The sequence below is a fragment of the Choloepus didactylus genome, chromosome X (assembly GCF_015220235.1).
Source record: "Choloepus didactylus isolate mChoDid1 chromosome X, mChoDid1.pri, whole genome shotgun sequence".
Classification (NCBI taxonomy): Eukaryota; Metazoa; Chordata; class Mammalia; order Pilosa; family Megalonychidae; genus Choloepus; species Choloepus didactylus.
Genome location: NC_051334.1, coordinates 10,508,961 through 10,517,984, shown reverse-complemented (window position 1 = coordinate 10,517,984; position 9,024 = coordinate 10,508,961). Strand labels below are relative to the sequence as shown.

The 9,024-nt window shown below is 44.7% G+C and overlaps 1 pseudogene; it reads left to right on the top strand.

Annotated features, from left to right (window-relative positions):
* The first annotated feature begins 7,998 nt into the window (after nucleotides 1-7,998).
* LOC119523023 lies at nucleotides 7,999-8,653 on the top strand (annotated as a pseudogene).
* The last annotated feature ends 371 nt before the right edge of the window (nucleotides 8,654-9,024 follow it).

Sequence of the window (9,024 nt, the reverse complement as noted above, 5' to 3'; positions counted from 1 at the left end):
TCTTGTCTGCTTTTCTGTTGAGAGCTGGACATCTACTGAAGCTCAGCAGTGACGGAAATAAAGAGCTTTAATGCTTGGAAATGGACATGACTTTCCTTATGCTAGGTCTTTAGAGTGGTAGTTTATGATAATATAGTCAGGATTTGGACTTGAGTTTTGAGGTTTGTTGTTGCTATGGTTACCCTAAGGGTAACACAGGCTTCAAAGCCCTGTAGCATGGGGTTTCTTGGTGCTACTGAAATTTGGAGCCCAATAATTCTTTGCTGTGGGTACTGTCCTCTGCATGGTAGGATGTTTAACAGCATCCCTGGCCTCTACCCATTAGATGCCTATAGCACCACTACCTCCATTTCTGACAACCAGAAATGTCCCCAAACGTTGTGCAATTTTCCCTGGGGGGTAAAGTCACCCCTCCCCCTCTTGAGAACCACTGATCTAGTGATATATTTAGGGTGGAGGCTGGTTTGCCAGACAAATACCCCTGCCCCCTCACCTTTTAGGTCTTTTCTTTGCTCTGTGCTCAGATTCTGTCTCTTGCAGCTCACCCATCACGGTTACTTTTACTGGAGGCTTATTAGCTTGATAATGGAGGGATGAGGGTTCTGATATTCTGATTAAGCCTCAGGCAGGTGCTGTGTCCCTGTGGGCTTGTGGCCTTCACAGTCCTCGTGCAGCCTCCCAATGCAGCTATGGGCCCTGCCTCTCCAAGGGGTAGAGGGCATTTTTTTGCTGTTCCCTTCTCCCATCTGCAGTGGGTTTCCATCAGGGTGGTAAAAGCGACAGTTTTTGTTGCCATTTCCCCCACAGAGTGTAAGGTTTTCATTCTTTAGTGGGGAGAGGAGAGCAGTTCCTGGAAAGATTTTGAGTCCTGCCCCAGCCGTTCTCCTCCCTTGGGCTGGCACCATGAGGAAACTTTCCCAACTTTCTGCAGCTTTCCCTGTAAACATCCAGTGGGATTCATGGAGAAAAAGCCTCCAAAAGGGTGTGGACCCCTCTATATCTGTGGTCCTGGGCTCCACACTCTCTCAGCAGCCTACCCATGGCCTTCACCAATTCCTCACCTATTCTAGCAAACTGTTATCTGTGTCCAGTCACATCTGCACCAGGTAAGCAAGGGCTTGTGCCCCAGCTCCCCACGCAGGTGATGCCTTTCCTTCAATTTTGCGTTAGTTGGTAGCCCTATAACCTCAGCTGTCTGATGGGTTCTAGAAAAGTCATGAGCTTGAGGTTTCTTCAGCTTTTTGATTGTTGTAACGTGGGAACAATACTCTTTCAAGCGGAAGCTGGAAGTCCCCTCAGTAGAACCTAACAAAATGTCGTTGTTTGTTTGTGGGCCTCCACCTCTAAACTGCCGTGCTAGGGAAGGCAGGAGCCAAGGCTCCTCATCTGCATCTCCAGGGCTGGTATGGAGCCCGGTGTATAGCAGATACTCAGTAAAGACTCCTGGTGCTTTCTGCTGCATTTTCATTGTAGGTAATCCTATTCTCCCTTGGCTTAGAGCAGTGGCTCTCAAAACGAGGTCCTGGACCAGCAGCGTTTAGCATCATCTGGGAACTTGTTAGAGATGCAAATTCCCAGGTTCTACCCCAGACCTACTGAATCAGAACTCTAGGGTAGGGGCCCAGCAAGCTGGTTTCACAAGCCCTCCAGGTGATTGTCTTTAAGAACCAAGTGTCTGAGGTAAAATAAGAGATCTGCAACTCCTTTCTGCCCTTTTAGGATAATTGCTGAGGCTTTTGCTGAGCAATAAAGAAGCCGTGCCTGAGGAGCCTGCCCCAGGAGAGGTTCAGGCTGTAGCTCCAATTTCTCACAACTTAGTGTTTCTCAGCTGCTTGGTACCTGTTCATTTCTTTTCCGAAACCCTGAGTCAATGACTTCAATTTTACCTCCTCCTACTTTAAACAGAAAATCAGTGACAATCAGTAAATTGCAGGGAAAAAAAGGATTTATTTTTTTTTCATCTAACCCAATGCTTTTCAACCTTGGCTGCACATTGAAATCACCTTGGGAGCACTCAAAAACAAAACAAATAAAGCTTCAGACCAATTAAATCAGAGTCTCTGAGGTGGGACTCTTTGTTGGTATTTGTTTTAAAGTTCCCCAGGTAATTCCTTGAGCAGACAATCTCCTAGAGAATCACCACTCTGACCTTGACTTGGTAGGGACATGCTTCCCTAATTTCTTTATAAAATAATCAAACTTAACCCATATGTTGATTTTTTAGAGTACAGCATTCCTGTTCTTTGAGGCCCCTCCAAACCAAAACCTGCGTGCCCTCTCCACGTATGACAGAAAGCAGAGATGGACAGCTGTCTAATGTCCAGGCCTGGATATATCAGGAAATAGTCTGTAATAAACTAAGGTGGAGAGGGTCCTCTACCATTTAGTCTTTGAGTTTCAAGAGGAAAGATATTGCATGCACTCTAACAGCTCATTACCCTGGATTCTCTGTCATGAAGAGGGAGAGAGAAGGTTCTGACAAGTAAGGCATTTACTGGAGAATGAGTTTTCATTTTTAATAAATGTCCAGTGTTTCACCTTGGCAAGCCAGCCAGCTTTGAGGCAGATGAAGTAGGTCATTGTTTCTGTCAAACTTTTCTTGCAAAAGAAGCTCTTCTGTCAAGGAGTCAATTTGTAAACCTTTGCAGAAGCTGATTGACCATTAGCATGTTCTCTAGCCCTGTCCCCCAGACAGTGCCCAGTGGGTGTGCGCAGAAATATGTGAGCAGAAATATGTGCATATAGAAATATTCAGCTTGGGGGCTGAAACCACTCAGAACTCCACCCTACTCCTGTAATAGTCTCTGTGTTTGGCTCTGCTCAAGCTTTGCCACCAAAACTCTCCTCTCCTGCCTCTATGAATTGCGGGATTGCAGCCTCTTAAGTAAAATAAAATGGCTGCCTACATTGGGCATTGCTGGGAAGGACTCCTTTCCAAGGATTTTCCATAAGACAAAAACAGTTGACCTGCAGGGGCTTTCCAAGAAAATGGAAAAATGGAATGCACCCTATGGAACTGCAGATAACACCTGGTCCAGTAGAGAGAGCATATCAGAATGGACAAACATACCATATTGAGCAATATATATCTGCTCACCACTTTGTAAGACCCCCTCCATGTAAGGTGGAGACTTAATATCATCCAATCAGAACATTTTCTCACTCGCTTCTGTATTTGCCATGTTTAAGCTCCCCCTTTTCACCCTCTTGGCAGAGTTCCCTTCTACTTCCCAAATGGGATGTTGCCCAATTCATGAATCACTCAATAAAACTGTGAGATCCTAAATTACATGAAAGTTTTTCTTTGAATAAGTCTTACCTCCCATGTCCCCATGTAGCTCCATCATCTGGCCCCACCATGCCTGTTCATTCTCATCTACCACCATCATCTGGTCCTATGCAGCTTGATCACGCAGTGGCCCATTCAGTTCCATCATCTGGTCCCACCATGCCTATAGAGCTTCACCTCCCATTGCCCCATCCACCATCATCTGCCCTGTACACACCTCTGCAGCCTCAGCTCCCAGATACTCCAGCTCCATCATCTGATCCTAAAAAGTGCTTTTGACCTCTTTTGAACTCCCTCACCTATGCCCTCCTTTCTGCGCTTCCTCTGATAATTGCAGGCAGAATTAATTGTGCCATTGTTGGTTCTGATAGCACTTTATATATCCATCTATTCTCAAAATTTTCTCATTTTATCATAATTGTTTGCTTATAATTACTCTCCCTAAATGGACCATATGTTCTTTGCAATCTCTTTCTTAAATCATTAAAAAAATTTAGATCCAGAGCTGCAAGGTACTCAGCAACAAAATAATTGATATTTATGACTTGATTTGAATAGATGTTGAAATTGATTTGGCTGATAGTTTGGAGTTAGGTAGAGAAAATTTGTAAGCCCCACGTAGGAATATTAAGGAGTATCCAAGGATGTCAGGACAGCTGAAAAGAAGCCATTCACAACCGAATGGTGTGGTCTGCAAAGGCAGAGAGATTTTGAGCAAAGGTGGCAAACGATTGATTGTCTAGAGCAGTGCTACCCATTGGGAAGATAATGTGAGCCACAAATGCAAGCTATGAGTGGCATTTGAAGTTTCCAGTAGCCCTGTTAAAAAAAAAAAGTAAGAAGAAACTGGTCAATTAATTTTAATAATATATTTTATTTTACCCAATACATAAAAAATATTATCATTTCAGCATGTAATCAATATAAAAATTGTTGAGATATTTGATATTCTTTTTTTGTGTATGAAGTCTTCAGAATTTGGTGAGAATTTTACACTTACTGCACATCTCAATTCAGACTGGCCACATTTTAAGGGTTGAATAGCCACATGTGGCCAGTGGCTACCATATCGGACAGCACAGTCTAGAAGCTGAAGCAATGGAATGGGAAGAGAAAATCAACCCCGTCTTCCAGACTTCCTTCTGGATAAGAGGAAAGCAGGTGTATTAGTCAGGGTTCCCTAGGGAAACAGAACCAACAGGAGATATCTTTAAATATGAGATTTATAAAAGTGTCTTACACAGCTGTGGAGATGCATGAGTCCAAATTCTGTAGGGCAGGATGCACAAGTCCAAATTCCATAGGGCAGGCCGCAAGCTGGCAAATCCAATGAAGGTCTTCAATGAACTCCCCAGGAGAGGCTGGCTGGCTGCAGAAGAAATGAAAGTTTCCTCTTCTTCCTTAAAAGTCTTCAACTGATTGGATTAAATCAAACTGATTGGATTCTCTCATTGCAGAAGACACTCGCTTATTTGATTGTAGATGTAATCAGCCACAGATGCAATCAACTGACTGATGATTTAATAAACCAGCCTTCTGGTTTATTAACCAGCTACAAATGTCCTTGCAGTAACAGGCCAGTGCTTGCTTAACCAGACACCTGCACACCGTCACCTGGCCAAGTTGACACATGAACCCAATCATCACTGCAGGTCTCACCTAAAAGGCCCGGAGGCGTTGAGAGGGGAGGAAAAGCCTCTTCCAAGGAGCTTTTGAGTCCACAGAGGTCAGAGCAGCTTGCACATGTAGCAGTGGCTGTCAGGGGCCAGGTGAGGGTGCCTCAAAACTGGAGGGGTTCAGAGCAGCTATTCCCCAGGTTGAAGACAAGTGCAACAAAGTGAGCTATTCTAATGAGCCTCCCATCTTGATGCCGAATGTATACCACTCACTTTCATGACCTGCCTTCTAGGGTAATAAACTTTCAGGAATTGCTCTTGGTAAGTAAACAGACCAGCAATTCATGGGGGGGCCATTCGTCTTAGAACCTCATAGCAGGGCTGAAAGACAGGTCGGTCCTCTGCAATGCATACACCATTTACTCATCCAGTTAGAAGGGGTAAGTGAGGGTCTTCCTGCAGTGGAACAAGTAGCATTTGGGTGTCAGAAACACCACAAAAGCAAGAGGAGGCCGGGCAGTCTTCCAAAAGCTTTTATGGGGAACAAGAGTATTCAGCTCCTTGAGGATGGAATTTTCTGGGAAATTCAGGGGAAAAGACTGAGTTAATACCTCCAAAAGGAAGTAGCATTTTTCAAGATTTTCTCTCCTATTACAAGATAACCAGCATTCAAGCCATTTAAGGAAAACATTGTACATTTAGGGTTTTTCTATTCTTCTCAGTGTTTCTTTCCAGACAAACAGCTAAAGTGTGTGGGAAGAGAGGGAGCCAGGGAAAGCAAGGGGGGAAACAGACTATTTCACCTGTCTCTGGTTTAGAAAGCAGTGAGGGTCCCAGAGAACACATCTCTGATCCAAGGACCGGCCACAGGGGTAAGGAGAACCAGATCAGGAAACCTTTTTTGGGGTTAAAGAGTAGGGGGTAGGGGGCGTATTGTTTTGTCTTGCAGTATTATGATGGTAGAACCTTTGTCCTGCTTGATTCCTCAGTTCTACTTTCTGGATTTATTTTGGGCTAGATAAATTCTTAGACTGAGGCAAAATAAAATGTGTATAAATTGACCATTTAGGTTGTTCTGATTGTTTAAGAAAATTCATCCAACAATCCAAATGGCACTGTTCTAGGCACTTGATAACCATTTTGCATTTCTAGCTAATAACTGCAGAACAACTTTGGAAAAGAGTTATTAAAATATGGAATAATGGCTCTAGGTATTTTCAGAGAAGGGGACTTACTGGCTTGTTTGGTAATATTTTCATTTAATGTATGTTATAACCACTCAGTCTCTGTTGTGGTTTAGAGGTATGTACCCCACAAAAACAGGTTCTTAAACTTAATCCATTTCTGTGGGTATGAACCCTTGTAATAGGACCTTTTGGTGAGGTTACATCAGTTAAGGTGTGGCCCAACTGAATCAGGATGGGTCTTAATCCTATTAATGAAAGCCTTATAGGGAAGGCTACAGAGAGAGAGAAAGCCAAGGGTAACAGCCAGAAGCTGGAAAGTCAATGGAACCCAGAAGAGAAAGAAGATGCTACCATATGGATTGCCATGTGTCAGAAAAGCCAAGGCCAAGGAAAGCTGGCAGCCAGTCCCAGAATGGAGAAAGCATCACCTTGCTGATACCTGATTTTGGGCTTCTCCTGGCCTCCAAACTGGGAGCCAGTAAAGTCCTGTTGTCAAGCCAACCCATTGCATAGTATTTGTTGTAGCAGCTGGGAAACTAAAAGAGTCTCCTTAATACTTCAAACCAAACTAAAACCAAAAAAACCTCCATAATGTTTGCAATCTGAATGATTTTGATCAACATTATCAGACTATACCAACTCAATAGTTGTTTTTTCTGATAGACTCAACACTTGAAAGCTGGATGAATGTAAAACAGTACCTAAAGTCGTGGAGCAGAGCACAGACAGCAGCCTGAATGCAATACTGCCATGAAGAGAGAACATGCCTTATAATATCTTCAAAAACTGACAAGCCTTTTAAATGAGAAAAAGCCATTCAAACACATGCTAGATGATCAGAAACACACAGTTGCTGACAAGGAATTTTGTCAAAGAAGAAGCTAGAAAAGCAAGCAGACCAACTAACCTAGTAGGACTTAACGTCTACTTTTTAAACAAAAACATGAAAACATCTTTTTCCTTTTTTGAGTGGGGCAAACAAAAAAAGACTCCTTTGTAAAAAATGCTAATGTCAGAACTATCCCCAGGTTCCAGCTGTTCCAATCTTTTATTGCCATCAAATTTTACAAGCAAGAACTGCTATCCTTCACTGGGACTGCGGTTTCTCCTGGATTTGATATTAGACATGGCTAGTTGTCTGGCCTTTTCTGGGTTGTTATGAATTAACTGCTGCTCCAACATGTGTCTCTGTGGCTGACATTTAGATGTGAGTCGGTTTGCTTTATTACACCCTTATCATTCTGGAAAAGCTGTCTTCCTTCCCCAATTTGCACACTGGGAAATTCTGGGCCAGTTTTGTCCTCTGGCACATGGACTCACACCCCATGGCTGCTTTCATTTTTGTGCCAGTTGCTGTTTTAATCCCCACCAGCTTTCACCAGCGCATTACCTGGCAGATTAGAGGCCACAAATATTATTTATATTTTCAGATTTCGTTTTTAATTAAGGTTATAGAAAAGTTTTTCCTGAAGGGAAATTAATAGTATGGGTTGAAAAAATAAAAATGAAAAACTTCGTTAGGGGAAAACTGTGAAAGGATTCAAATAGCTTCGCTGATAAATCTCGACCCTCTTCATTTACTGCATCTACAGTTGGCTCCTATGCTATTTTGTGACTTGTTTCAAAGTATAATTTTCTAAAAGTTAAAAACATGACTCATGTCAAAGATTTTATTCAATTCATTAATGATGGAAACAATGAGATGAAAATGGTCTTTCAAACAGCATTGGGGCAGAGCCTGGAAGTGGTGGGGGCCATGCGGCTGTGGGGCAGCCGTGGCGCGGTGGTGACTGAACTGCGAAGCTGGCTGTGCACCCTGGGCCGGGGTCTGGCCTCCGCGTGCCCCCCCACCCCCCGGGCTCCACACCCCTGATGCGCTGGTGCTGAGCCCACTCCCACCTGGACGATGGTGAAACATTTCCTGAGCCAGAGCATGCTCCCGAGTTCCTGGGACCAAGTATCCACTGCCTTCTGGCAGCGGTACCTGAATCCTTATAGCAAACATGTCTTGATGGAGGACATAATACACCGGGAGGTGACCCCTGACCAGAAGCTCCTGTCCTGGCAACTCCTGACCAAGACCAACAGTTTGCCTCGCTGGGCCCAGCGACTGTTTCCTGCCAGCGTTGCTCACTCAGTGTACATCCTGGGGGACTCTACTGGGGACCCACAGAATCAGACCATGAGCACCTTCACCTGGAACATCAGCCACACCTGGCTGATGGTGGTGGAGGAACCATGTGTTTACTATGTCAACTCTGATAACAGCAGCTGGACTGAAATCCGTCAGGAAGCCTGGGTCTCCAGGGCTGTCCAGGAATTTGGTCTGGCTGGGTTTAAAAGCAACGTGACCAAGACAATGGAGGGGTTTTGAATACCTCTTGGCCAAGCTGCAAGGTGAGGCCACTTCGAAAACACTAGTTGAGACAACCAAGGAAGCCAAGGAGAAGGCAAAGGAGACTATGCTGGCAGCTACAGAGAAGGCCAAGGACCTTGCCAACAAGGCAGCCACCAAGAAGGAGCAGCAGCAGCAGCAGCAGCAGCAGCAGCAGTTCGTGTAGCCAGCCCAGGCCCTGGTGCAGCCTGGGCTCTCCCCTCACCAACACAGCACACCAGAGAAGCCAGCTCAGATCTCCTGCCCTTTCCCCCTTGTACCTTATCATTAAAAATCAACTTCCAGCCCTAACTGTCTGGGTGGTGGGTTGGGGTGGGTGTCCTGTCAGGCATCTACCGTACCCCAGGCCCGTTACCCACGCCTGAGCTGGGCCTGCTTATTTGCCCATTGGGCAGCTGAAAACACTGAAGTGCAGAGACGTGCAGTGACTTGCCCAGCCAGTGTGCAGGTGAAGCAGCAATAATCTCTAGATGGTAAGCTCCATGAGGGCAGGAATCATTGCCTTGTTCTCTGATGTGTCCCATGTACCTGGGACAA